Genomic DNA, 13,407 nt, shown 5'->3' on the forward strand with positions numbered 1-13,407 from the left:
TGTCCTCTGACCTTATCTCTCCCTGTACTGTGTGTTCTACAACGGGTTGGTCAAAACAAGCATTGTGATTGGTTGAGATGCGTTTTAAACCGTACAAAAAAAATCTGTTTAGTACGAGTAGGCCTATGACGCAAAAATGTTTTCTGTTCCATTTGAGAAATCCCTGCGCAGCTACTGTCCCATCAGCCCTGCCAGTCAATTCATTAACTTGATCTACACTGTAAAAAGCACCTACACATTATTTCCCCTTGCGTCTAGCCTAACATTTGGTTTGCAACAACGGGGGGGTTGTACAAACGATGCTGTCTGTCTCTCGACATTTGCAACATTGTTTCAATATTGAAATTCGATCTCCGCTGTCCTATTAATAATTAATGTGTCAGGACGAGACAGACATCTTTTCATAGCCAGTCGAAATCATGAATCAGCATACTTTTTATGGATATATAAAAATAAATGTCAATAGAAAAACAGGTCAAATGACATGAAATGCAGCTAGTTTGCTGTCTTACCAGCTTCAGTTTGAAGTGATTGCGTTAGCTTTGTAGCTGGCTAGCTCCTCTGAACAGTGTCCTGACGAGAGACGAAATCGGGCATCATTAGCTCATTGTTATAGATGTATCCAAAACAGCTTCAACAAACACAAATGCAGCTACTTTGCGGTTATTCTAGCTGTTTGACCTAGCCATAGTTAGCTAGCGAGCAGGGGATAAGAGCGTTGCCTGCCAGCATGGCAATGGAACATTTACAATGAACGACTGGATATAGAACAAAAATACTTGTCGACTGGGTCGCATCTTTGGCAACCTAACCTATAGAATGAACGGCCAGCTAGCAACCATAAATGTGTCAGGACTAGGTCTATATTTTCATTGAGATGTTTAGCAAGCTCTCTCATGTTTTAACCTTTATTTAACTAGGCAAGTCAGTTAACCTGTCTGGGAACCTGGGACGCTTGCGTCCCACCCTAGTCAACAGCCAGTGGAATCGCGTCGCGCGAAATACAAATACCTCATAAATGCTATAACTTCAATTTCTCAAACATATGACTATTTTACACCATTTTATAGATACACCTCTCCTGAATCGAACCACGTTGTCCGATTTCAAAAAGGCTTTACAGCAAAAGCAAAACATTAGATTATGTTAGGAGAGTACCCTGCCAAAAAAAAATCACACTGCCATTTTCAAAGCAACTAGCATGCATCACAAATACCCAAAACACAGCTAAATGCAGCACTAACCTTTGACAATCTTCATCAGATGACACTCCTAGGACATCATGTTACACAATACATGCATTTTTTGTTCGATAAAGTTCATATTTATATATAAAAACAGCATTTTACATCGGCGTGTGACGTTCAGAAAATATTTTCCCTCAAATGCTTCCTGTGAATCAGCGCTACAATTTACAAAATTACTATTCGAAAACATTGTTAAAATGTAATATTGTCATTCAAAGAATTATAGATTAACATCTCGTGAATGCAACCGCATTGCCAGATTTAAAAATAACTTTTCTGGGAAATCACACTTTGCAATAAACGAGGTGGTATGCTCAGAAAAATAGGCTAGGCGATACATGTTAGCGCCATCTTGGAACCATCTAAAATCAAATATACTATTGTAAATATTCCCTTACCTTTGATTATCTTCATCAGAAGGCACTTCCAGGAATCCCAGGTCCACAACAAATGTAGTTTTGTTCGAAAAAGTTAATAATTTATGTCCCAATAGCTCCTTCTTGTTAGCGCGTTCCGAAGGCTACTCATAATGTACGAGGCGCGCTGGACTTGTCGTCACGAATGTGCAAAAAAAATAAATTTACGTTCGTTCAAACATGTCAAACGTTGTATAACATAAATCTTTAGGGCCTTTTTCAACCAGAGCTTCAATAATATTCAAGGCGGACGATTGCATTGTCTTACTAAACGTTTCGGAATGAGAGGGTACCCATGGGCGCCCGCGTCATAGTAGTAATGGCCCTCCCCCTGTGACCAAATTTCCAAGCCTCTCTTTCGGTCAGTTTCTACCGGAGAAGACTCAAACCACTTTGTAAAGACTGTTGACATCTAGTGGAAGCCTTAGGAAGTGCTAAATGAATCCTAACTCACGGTGTGTTTCATAGGCAAAGTGTTGAAGGTGATTCCACAAATCAGATTTCCACTTCCTGCATGGAATCTTCTCAGGTTTTGGCCTGCCATATGAGTTCTGTTATACTCACAGACACCATTCAAACAGTTTTAGAAACTTTGGAGTGTTTTCTATCCAAATCTACTGATTATGCATATTCTAGTTACTGGGCAGGAGTAGTAACCAGATTAAATCGGGTACGTTTTTTTTATCCAGCCGTGCAAATACTGCCCCCTATCCCCAACAGGTTAAGAACAAATTCTTATTTTCAATGATGGCCTAGGAACAGTGGGTTAACTGCCTTGGTCAGGGGCAGAACAACAGATATATTTTTTTTACCTTGTCAGCTCAGGGATTTGATCTTGCAACCTTTTGGTTACAAGTCCAACACTCTAACCACTAGGCTATAAGCCAACAACATAATTATGACCATAGAAACATCAGGAAACAGCATGGAAGTCCCATGTGATCAACTTTCAGTTAAATATGTTCGCTTCAATCTCCACCTCTTTCTGTTTCACTCTCTTCCTGTGTAGGCCATGTGGAAGCCAGCCTATGACTTCCTGCTGACGTGGGCGGCCCAAATCGGGGACAGCTACCGGGACGTGATCCAGGAGCTGCACATGGGCCTGGACAAGATGAAGAGCCCCATCACCAAGCGCTGGAAACACCTGACGGGCACGCTCATCCTCGTCAACTGCTTGGATATGCTCCGGAGCTCCGCCTTCAGCTCCGCCTCTCAGGACGACTGTGCCATCTAGACCAAACTGGCCATCATCATCACCATCGTCATCCCTCACAGGTTGCAACTTGTCTCTTCCCCTTTCAATTTCTTTCCCATCAGTATCGATAAAAGAACAAGGAAGAGAGAAAGCCCCTTTATACTGTTGAGTTGGACCTATAGACTCCGCCTTCTGCTGTCCTTCCAACGTCGATCACCATCCTAACCCAACCCCTGACCCTACCCTTCTGGATCATTTTACATATCTACATAAAATGTAGAACATACCTTATTCCCTGTTTGTATTGGAGATTCTGCACAACAGCTGCCTGTCTGTCTGCTCCCTCTGAGTCCTGCTTCCTCCGATTCTGCCTTCAGTCCCTCACCCCCAGGAGGACGAGAGCACTAGACTGCCTCCCTCACCCACCAACCTTCGTATTGCCACCAGCCAAACTACACAATGCTACAGTCTCAGTATTCACAAATACTATTTTAATTGTCACTGTCTGGCGTAGTATGTATTTTTTTACTCTAAATATGGCACCACATTTTTTTAAGACTCTTTGACACCTTCCGTTCATAACTGTGGACTCGACCCATTACTAAGAGAATAAACATTTTAAATGGTATCCATGTTCTTTAGTCTTGTCACGTGTGTCAAACAAGCTGAATATGTTTATTTATAAAGCTTTGTAATTGTTAAGATGAACGCGCACTCTTATTGTTCAGGGTTTCCTCCAGCTGTGGTCCATTTTTTTATTTCAACTAATTTGTTTGAGAACTGTGTATATTTCAAATAGTCTTTCTGCTTCTTCTCTCAGCTCTTTATCACCTCTTTAACGCTCTTTTAAAAGGAACCTTTCTTGCCTGCCGTTGTTTTTTTTTACTCCTTTTTTAAGATATTTTGTACCAAAGCTTGTCAGCAGTTAATATGCATCTACATATAGCTACTGTAGATGGCCTCATTCAATGTCCAACCACTGTTGTGCAATGCTAACTCTATGTTAAAGATTATGTATATGTTTTGACCCCTGTATGTGTTGTATTCGGTGATGAGTACTGTATAGCTAGCTTCATGTTCATCCACATTTTGCATCCGTTTTGACTGCCTACTTTTGTGGAGAATAATATGAATAAAATGTAAATATTTATACACAATTCCTTATGCTGATTGCTGAATAATTGGATTTATTACCGCAGTATCCATATTTTATCTTCATGTCAGATTTATTTGTGTTTTTTTATTTACATTTTGCCTTACAAGCACGCAAATAATGTTAAAGAGACAGAAAATTACAAGAAAGGTATTATCTGAAAGCGAAGTGACAGGTTCTGTTTAGTTTCTAATCAGCATTCAGTTTGCGCAGACCACCCAACAACATCCCAGAGAATACAGCATGTTCTGCTGAGAACAAAATAAATGTACTGGCACACAGGGAGATAATCTCTCACCCCATCTTCCCTTTGTCTAATGGCTAACTGGGTGATACAGACAGTGTGAAAGAGAGGTCAAAATACACCAGAGAGGGGGATAGATAGACACCCATGAAAGAGAGTTAGAGATAGAGACACGTATGGAATAGAGGAGGAAGGGGGATGTTTTAGTTTCAGTCTGGATGACCTCCAGCAGCCGGTTTGCTTATCTAACTTTCTGCTTTGCCAAGCATTCCCATCACTCAATACGTCTGATATTGAAAGCAACCATGAAACCGTTTACAGCTCCAGCAAAACGGTTCCGAGGGGTGTCTCTCTCCGTGTCCCATAAAAGCAAGGAGGGCCTTAATTAAATACACAGATTAATGGAGGAGAAAAAAAGCCAAAAGGAGTAGAATTAATTACGACAGAATATGGGCAGACATGCATCAAAACCCTGCTTTGAGGGTGGGTAATGAGCTCCCCCAGGCAATGGCAGGGAAAATACAGTTTGCCACTTTGCATAGCACAGCCAACTTTCTGTATACACTTTCTAAATGTGTGTTTAATCTTGTATAATCCATAAAATGATGTGAGTTCTTGGTGTGCCACTGGGAGTCAAGTTTAAGCTTGTCTTGGTGTTTTGAAATGACACTTGTCCAACTTGGTGTTCAGTTGTTATTAGTCAGTTGCCTTGGATTTAGCTCCTCGTGCTAATGTTTAGCATAGCATTTTTTTTTGCTTAGTATGGAGATTGCTCATTTTCAGACGTGTCTTGGTCTAACCAGTGACTGGACAGAAATGTTAAGCTTTTAGTCTGAGCTGATGGAGTAATGGAAATGCATAGATCATTACTGTCCTGGGCGCTAAAGATCTGAGGGATGAAAACATAATTCCTTACTTCTTACACACACCCATATACTCTCTTCTCATTTGAGAGGGATAAGTGTGATCCCTTATTAATTCCCTCCCTGCTACTATCTCTTGCTCACTCTCTCTCTCTCTCTCTCTCTCTATTTCTCTCTCTCGCTCTTCCTGTATATAACTCTCCCTGTCTCTCTCTCTCTCTCTCTCTCTCTCTCTCTCTCTCTCTCTCTCTCTCTCTCTCATAGCTCTGATCTAAATGTGGCCCTTTGTGGTGACCAGACAGGAAACACATCAAATCAAAGTGCAGATTTTATGGGGCTTGCAGCTTAGGCCTCTAATGTGGTGTGTCATCTATATGTTGCTTGAGGTGGCAGGTAATTGAGTGTAAGGACTAACAGTGGGATGAAGGGATACACAGAGATGAAACAGAGAAATGAAGGTGAGAAGAAGAGCTAAAGCAATACAATTGATGATAGCTTCCCTCTGTCATTATTATCTCTTTCCTATTTAGACGTTATCCATCGAACAACAACTATATTTCCAAGAAATACCTCTGATCTCTGTAGACAGCCTAGTTTTAATCTTAACACAACTTTTGTCACATTTTATGAGGTGAAAAAACAGAGGGAACACAGTTGGGTTGTGAAAATAAAGCTAAGAAAGATCCGACTTTGATTGTTCATAGAAAGGCTTCACATGACCTCAAATCATTGCTTATGCACTTTATCCTTTCCATCATCTTTGCAAGGAAATATTAAAGTATGAATAATATCTTTGTTCATTTTGACATCTGACGCAGGCTAAGATAGCCACTCACTTGTTATTGACTGAGATTAGTGGGCTTGGAAGTGGAATGGTTCTTTCTATCATCCTCCTGCTGGCAATTAAGTGTATGCGGCTGAATTTCACAGGTAAGACTTGTTATTGACTCCTCATTCAATCCTGACCATCATTCACCCAATCAACCTAACAAGGTAAGTAAACACCCTTTCACCTATTTATAATGACACAGATCTACTTAGGCATTGCAATCACACCTACTGTCTGCTTATCCAAATGACATATGAATCAGAGATCATTGCTAAAGCCAAATAAAACCTGTTCCTTTAATGTGTCTATGTAGGTCCAACTGGCTGGCTTTGAACAATAGGGTGAGCCAGTGATAGCGAGCAGAAGTCAGCTGTGGTGAGTGTGATTATATTTTATCTTTCTCCCAGAGGCTTTAAAATGGCTGTTGATTGAGACAGAGTGATATTGTCACGTCCTGACCAGTAAAGGGGGTTATTTGTTATTGTAGTTTGGTCAGGGCGTGTCAGGGGGTGTTTCTTTTATGTGTTTCGGGGTTTTTGGTTTATGTTCTATGTTAGTATATTTCTATGTTTGTTCTAGTGTGTCTATTTCTGTTTAGTTTCTTGGGTTGACCTTCAATTGGAGGCAGCTGTTCCTCGTTGCCTCTAATTGAAGGTCCTATTTAGTAGGGGTGTTTTTTTCCTGTGTTTTGTGGGTGATTGTTTCCTGTTTTGTGTATGTTGCACCTAACGGGACTGTTTACGGTCGTTTTGTTTGAGAGTTAAATAAAAGTGAAGATGAGCACGTCACACGCCGCGTCTTGGTCCCCATTAGACGACCCACGTTACAGATATAGACTCATCAATTTCACAGCGGGTCACCCGCTGACATTTTCCAGACATTTTCCCAGACAGGTCCCCCTTGAATTTTTATTTTTAATTTAATCTGACATTAGGTGAACAATAGGTTGCTTGTTCTCTTTGTGTGTGTGTGTATCAAATGGTGAGCAAGATCGAAACCTTGTCCTGCTCCTGCCTGTGTACATAAGACCCTGTGTAGACCCCCCTTTTGACATTGCCTTAGTGGGATGGCAATGGACCCGCTTAACCCTTTCTATGGTCTCTCAGAGAGATGAACAATATTTCTAATTGATAGGCCATCTAACCTGTGCATCAGTTTCTAGTGAAAAGGATTTTGGTTTCACACTTTAAAAGAGCTAGGTTTAGAGGTGAGAGACATGCTAAAAGACTTTGGCTTTGTGTTCCTTCAAATCCTATGTGTCATTGTCAGTTTCACCACAGCTGACTCCTCTCCACCCGAAGGCCAGTTAAGTGTCCATTTTTCAGTCCTTAAATGACAGACATGGCATAATACGATGTAGGGGTGAATTGTTGGTCTCCACGGAAACAGCTTTAATGTTATTGGCTACAGGGAGAAAGAACAGTGAGTGTGTGAGAGATGCTCCTGAAAATGCCACTACATAATAAATGTAGGTTCTATTCTACCCTACCCACACAATAGTCAAACTGCCACACTACTTGGTTAAAGTGCCATGTTCCTGTGGAGACAATTCATATATTTACCTGATCAGACTTCATTAACACTTCCTTGATACGTCAATGCCTATTTTTCCAACACACGTTTACCACAATCACTTCATTTCAAGTCAAACTCTCAAGAATTTATTTTTCATTAAAGACGGATTATAAAAGGGATATAAAGGGCATAGGACAGAATTAAGTAACAATGGAAAAAGATATTGGAAAAACAAATGATTAGGATGAGCAGAGAGGGGAGAGAGTATTTTCTCACTGTGTCATTATCTGTGAATATGGGGTAATGGTCTGAGAGAGGCTGGATTTCACCGGGTTCAGATGGTCTCTCTCTCTCTCTCTCTCTCCTCCTGCAGAGACATTCTCTCTCTCTCTCTCTCTCTCTCTCCTCCTGCAGAGACATTCTCTTTACTACCTGCTCTTCCCTTTAATGTATCACTAGACAGAGGTATCCAGCCATGAAAAAAAGTTATATCATTGATAGCCTGGTATCATATCTAGATAACTCTGGAAAAATACACTTTGTCTCAATAGGCAAAAATATGAAGTAAAATGGTGACTACGTTTAATATATTACTTGCAAATGTTCATCTCCAAACGTTGGTGAAAGGGGATAATAACTGTGTTGTCTGGTATTGACATTTGCTTTATCTCAGGATAAAGGAGGTAGATTGTTGCCACATAAGGCCAAGGAGAGAGGGCCCTGTCTTGTTTCTGCCTCATGAATTCTTATGGGGCTTGCAGCTTAGGCCTCAGTCCAGCTTTGAGGTTGTTTGGTGTGAGTCTGATGATTGTCTGGAGCAGGAGCTGAAGAATGGAAGGGATCAATGTGTACTGTCATGTGTCTCTCTCTCTTTCCTTCTGCCGTTCTCTTTGACACTGTCTTTCTGTATCTCTCTAACTCTCTCTCTCTCTTGTTATCTCTCTCTCTAAATCTAACTCTCTCTCTCTCTCGTTATCTCTCGTTATCTCTCTAACTAACTCTCTCTCGTTATCTCTCTAGCTCTTTCTAACTCTGTCTTGTTATCTCTCTAACTCTCTCTAACTATATCTCTCATCTCTCATTATCTCTCTAACTCTCTCTAACTCTCTCGTTATCTCTCTAACTCTCTCTAACTCTAACTCTCTCTGCCTCGCTCTCTCGTTATCTCTCTAACTCTCTCTCGTTATCTCTCTAACTCTCTCTGCCTCGCTCTCTCGTTATCTCTCTAACTCCCTCTCTGACTCCCTCTCTAACTCCCTCTCTCTCTAACTCTAACTACCTCTTGTTATCTCTCTCTCTCGTTATCTCTCTAACTCTCTCTGCCTCGCTCTCTCGTTATCTCTCTAACTCTCTCACTAACTCTCTCTCTAACTCTCTCTCTAACTCCCTCTCTAACTCCCTCTCTAACTCTAACTACCTCTTGTTATCTCTCTCTCTAACTCTCTAACTCTAACTACCTCTTGTTATCTCTGTAACTCCCTCTAACTCCCTCTAACTCTAACTCTCTCTCTCTCTCGTTATCTCTCTAACTCTCTCTCTCGTTATCTCTCTAACTCTCTCTAACTCCCTCTCTCTCTCTCTTGTTATCTCTCTAACTCTAACTACCTCTTGTTATCTCTCTAACTCCCTTTAATAACCAGCCAGTTGAATCCTGTGGCGCGTTATTCAAATCCTTAGATATGCTATTACTTCAATTTTTCAAAAATATGACTATTTTACACCATTTTAAAGATAAGACTCTCGTTAATCTAACCACACTGTCCGATTTCAAAAAGGCTTTACAACGAAAGCAAAACATTAGATTATGTCAGCAGAGTACCGAGCCAGAAATAATCAGGCACCCATTTTTCAAGCTAGCATATAATGTCACATAAACCCAAACCACAGCTAAATGTAGCACTAACCTTTGATGATCTTCATCAGATGACAACCCTAGGACATTATGTTATACAATACATGCATGTTTTGTTCAATCAAGTTCATATTTATATCAAAAACCAGCTTTTTACATTAGCATGTGACTAGCATGTGACTAGCATTCCCACCGAACACTGCCGGTGAATTTACTAAATTACTCACGATAAACGTTCACAAAAAGCATAACAATTATTTTAAGAATTATAGATACAGAACTCCTCTATGCACTCGATATGTCCGATTTTAAAATAGCTTTTTGGTGAAAGCACATTTTGCAATATTCTCAGTAGATAGCCCGGCATCACAGGGCTAGCTATTTAGACACCCAGCAGGTTTAGCACTCATCAAAGTCAGATTTACTATAAGAAAAATGTTCTTACCTTTGTTGTCTTCGTCAGAATGCACTCCCAGGACTTCTACTTCAATATGTTGGTTTGGTCCAAAATAATCCATCGTTATATCCAAACAGCGGCGTTTTGTTCGTGCGTTCTAGACACTATCCTAAAGGCTAAATAAGGGTGACGAGCATGGCGCCATTCGTGACAAAAGAATTCTAAATATTCCATTACCGTACTTCGAAGCATGTCAACCGCTGTTTAAAATCAATTTTTATGCCATTTTTCTCATAAAAAAAGCGATAATATTCCGACCGGGAATCTGCGTTTAGATAAACAGACAAAGGAAAAGAAACCATTCAGTCGAAGCGGGCACGCGCCTAAGCCCATAGTACTCTGAGTGGCCACTTGCCAAAAGCGATAAAGTGTTTCAGCCAGAGCCTGCCTCGATATCGTTCAATGTTTTCCCGGGCTCTGAGACCCTATGGACGACGTAGGAAGTGTCACGTTATTGCACAGATCCTGAGTCTTCAATAAAAAGAGCCAAGATGAAACACTACTTCTCAGACAGGCCACTTCCTGCTTGAAATCTTCTCAGGTTTTGGCCTGCCATAGGAGTTCTGTTATACTCACAGACACCATTCAAACAGTTTTAGAAACTTTAGGGTGTTTTCTATCCAAAGCCAATAATTATATGCATATTCTAGTTACTGGGCAGGAGTAGTAACCAGATTAAATCGGGTACGTTTTTTATCCAGCCGTGCAAATACTGCCCCCTATCCCCAACAGGCTAACTCCCTCTAAATCTAACTCGCTCTCTCTCGTTATCTCTCTCTCTCTCTCTCTCTCTCTCTCTCTCTCTCGTTATCTCTCTAACTCTCTCTAACTCCCTCTCTCTCTCTCTCTCTCTCTCTCTCTCTCTCTCTCTCTCTCTCTCGTTATCTCTCTAACTCTAACTACCTCTTGTTATCTCTCTAACTCCCTCTAACTCTCTCTAACTCTAACTCTCTCTCTCTCTCTCTCTCGTTATCTCTCTAACTCTCCCTCTCTCATTATCTCTCTAACTCTCTCTAACTCTAGCTGTCTTTAGTTATCTCTCTAACTCTCTCTCTAGCTCTCTAACTCTCTCTCTAGCTCACTCTCTAACTCTCTCACTCTATCTCTCTCTCTCTCTCGTTATCTCTCTCTCTCGTTATCTCTAACTCTCTCGTTATCTCTCTAACTCTCTCTCTCTCTCGTTATCTCTCTAACCCTCTCTCTCTCATTATCTCTCTAACTCTCTCTAACTCTAGCTGTCTTTAGTTATCTCTCTAACTCTCTCTCTAGCTCTCTAACTCTCTCTCTAGCTCACTCTCTAACTCTCTAACTCTCTCACTCTATCTCTCTCTCTCTCGTTATCTCTCTCTCTCGTTATCTCTAACTCTCTCGTTATCTCTCTAACTCTCTCTCTCTCGTTATCTCTCTAACCCTCTCTCTCTCGTTATCTCTCTAACTCGAACTCTCTCTAGTTATCTCTCTAACTCTCTCTCTAACTCACTCTCCAACTCTCTCTAACTCCCTCTCTCTCTCTCTCGTTATCTCTCTAACTCTCTCAAACTCTAACTCTCTAACTACCTCTCGTTATCTCTCTAACTCTCTCTCTCTCTCTAGTTATCTCTCTAACTCTCTTTCTGGCTCTCTAACTCTCTCTCTCTCGTTATCTCTCTAACTCTCTCTAACTCTAACTCTCTCTAACTCTCTCTCGTTATCTCTCTAACTCTAACTACCTCTCGTTATCTCTCTAACTCTAACTCTCTCACTCTCTCTCTCTCTCTCTCTCTCTCTCTCTCTCGTTATCTAACTCCCTCTAACTCTAACTCTCTCTCGTTATCTCTCTAACTCTCTCTAACTCTCTTATCTCTCGTTATCTCTCTAACTCTCTTTCATTATCTTTCTAACTCTAACTCTCTCTAGTTAACTCTCTCTAGTTCTCTCTCTCTCGTTATCTCTCTAACTCTCTCTCTCATTATCTCTCTCTCTCGTTATCTCTCTAACTCTCTCTCATTATCTCTCTAACTCTCTCTCTCTCGTTATCTCTCTAACTCTCTCTCTCTCGTTATCTCTCTAACTCTCTCTCTCTAACTCTCTCTCTAACTCTCTCTCTCTCTAACTCTCTCTAACTTTCTCTCTCTAACTCTCTCTCTCTCTAACTCTCTCTCTAACTCTCTCTCTCTCTAACTCTCTCTCTCTCTCTCTCTAACTCTCTAACTCTCTCTCTCTCTAACTCTCTCTCTCTCTAACTCTCTCTCTCTCTAACTCTCCTTATCTCTCTCTCTCGTTAACTCCCGTTATCTCTCTCTCTCTCTCGTTAACCCTCCTTATCTCTCTCGTTATCTCTCTAACTCTCGTTATCTCTCTCTCTCGTTATCTCTCTCTCTCTCTCTCTCTCTCTCTCTCTCTCTCTCTCTCTCTCTCTCTCTCGTTATCTCTCTCTCTCTCTCTCTCTCTCTCTCTCTCTCTCTCTCGTTATCTCTCTAACTCTCTCTCTCGTTATCTCTCCCTCGTTATCTCTCTCTCGTTATCTCTCTAACTCTCTCTCTCTGTGTGTGTTCTACATCTAATGTGGTGTGTCATCTATATGTTGCTTGAGGTGGCAGGTAATTGAGTGTAAGGACTAACAGTGGGATGAAGGGATACACAGATGAAACACAGGGAAAAAAAGGTAAGAAGAGCTAAAGCAATACAATTGATGATAGCTTCCGTCTGTCATTATTATCTCTTTCCTATTTAGACGTTATCCATCGAACAACAACTATATTGTTGCTGTAAATGGAGATGCAATCAGAAGACATGAGAACCAATCTTCTTTTCTGTCCCCTGCTACTAGAGGCAGAGGGACTAGAGAGACCACCTATTGAAGGAAACACAGTTACTGTGCTCCTAGTAAACACTGATGCCATGGCAACCCCCAGAGTGCACTAGCAAATCTCACTAGCCTTTGTGTTGAAGAGTCTGTGTGTTTGTGAGAGAGATGGGGAAAGGGATAGAGAGAAAAGAAGAGAGAGAAGGGAGTGCAATATTTACTCATAAATTTGATTAGTTTTTGTTAATTTTGTTTTGTGTCTTCTAACTTTTGTTTATTTCACTTGCTTTGGCAATGTAAACATGTGTTTCCCATTCCAATAAAGCCCATTGAATTGGAGAGAGAGAGAGAGAGATAAATAAATAAATATGGGGTGCTATATGCTGTTCCTAGCGGCAGAATCTGAGAATGCAAATGAGAACTATAGGATTTATTACAATCAGAAACCACCAGTGACTGATGTATTCAATTACTAGCATTTGTGATACAAAGTGCTCAAACGGCTTTAATGAACAACAACAATGTACCAGTACACTAAAATATCTAAACATTGAGTGATGGGGTTTGTTAGAGCATGAATGTTCATTATTAGTTGGCATCACAGACACCATTAACTGAAGCTATTAACTCTGCATCCAACATTTTTTGCCCCTTCATTTATTTATACGTAACATGGTATGTAAATGAAATCAGCAAACTGTGGCTGCGAGATGGCTTGGCATATTCACATTAATATAGGAGTAGTATATGCCAATTAGATTGCCGTCTCTGCAGACAGTTGTGTGGAAGGGTAAAATCAGTGGTAAATTTGTCGCATCCTGAGGCAGAGTCTATTATTATGTCCCCCAGTT

Source organism: Salmo salar, chromosome ssa25, assembly GCF_905237065.1.
Source record: "Salmo salar chromosome ssa25, Ssal_v3.1, whole genome shotgun sequence".
Classification (NCBI taxonomy): domain Eukaryota; kingdom Metazoa; phylum Chordata; class Actinopteri; order Salmoniformes; family Salmonidae; genus Salmo; species Salmo salar.